This window comes from Oryctolagus cuniculus, unplaced genomic scaffold, assembly GCF_964237555.1.
Source record: "Oryctolagus cuniculus unplaced genomic scaffold, mOryCun1.1 SCAFFOLD_56, whole genome shotgun sequence".
In the NCBI taxonomy this organism is placed as follows: Eukaryota; Metazoa; Chordata; class Mammalia; order Lagomorpha; family Leporidae; genus Oryctolagus; species Oryctolagus cuniculus.
Genome location: NW_027208224.1, coordinates 395,533 through 396,592, shown reverse-complemented (window position 1 = coordinate 396,592; position 1,060 = coordinate 395,533).

Sequence of the window (1,060 nt, the reverse complement as noted above, 5' to 3'; positions counted from 1 at the left end):
TGACAGATATTAATGGCCTCCAAACTGAGTTTCACTGCGATTTTCAGGTTAATTCAGTCAGAATTCCACAGGCAGTCAGCTGGAGGGGTGGATGAATCTGGGAACAGCCAATTTCCTTGCGACTAAATCAAGCCCAATATCATTATGGATTCTAGCATTTCTTTGGCTTTTTTCTCCTTTTTCTTATTTATCATGGTTTGTAATGAATTTTCTGATGTGAGCTTTGGTTTTGAGGCTGCAATATGGAGTTCAGGGCACAAGAGGAAGGTTATTTTTCAAAAAGGGCACAGCTGTTGACTTGCTCCAATTCTGCCTTGCTGTCATTGTTTTGGGTGCCTTAGCTGACTTTTGGTTTCTTGAGCGGCAATTTCCTAAATGTTTTCTGTGTCTGAGAGGTTTTTGCCTTCTTCCTTCCCAAATTTTGTATTGTGACGCAATACAAACATGTGTTCAGACAGTGTACCGATTATGAAATAAAAAACACAAGAAATAGGCGTTTGAAGGTTATGATTCTACAGGTATCATGACCAAGGTGAGTTTTTGAGTTTTGAAAAATCAAATGGAACACTTTGGCTGAGGTGACAGATATTAATTGCCTTCAAACTGAGTTTCACTGCATTTTTCAGGTTAATTCAGTCAGAATTCCACAGGCAGTCAGCTGTAGGGGTGGATGAATGCGGGAACATCCGGTTTCCTTGCGACTAAATCAAGTCCAATATCATTATGGATTCTTGCATTTCTTTGGCTTTTTTCTCATTTTTCTTATTTGTAATGGTTTGTAATATATTTTCTGATGTGAGCTTTGGTTTTGAGGCTGGCATATTGAGTTCAGGGCACAAGAGGATGGTTCTGTTTCAATCAGGGCACAGTTGTTGGTTTGCTCCAATTCCGGCTTTCTGTCATTGTTTTGGATGCCTCAGAAGATTCGTGGTTTCTTGAGTGGCAATTTCATAAATGTTTTCTGCGTCTGAGTTGGATTTGCCTTCTTATTCCCAAATTTTGTATTCTGATGCAATGCAAAGAAGAGTTTGGACAGAGTAGCCATTATGAAATAAACAAC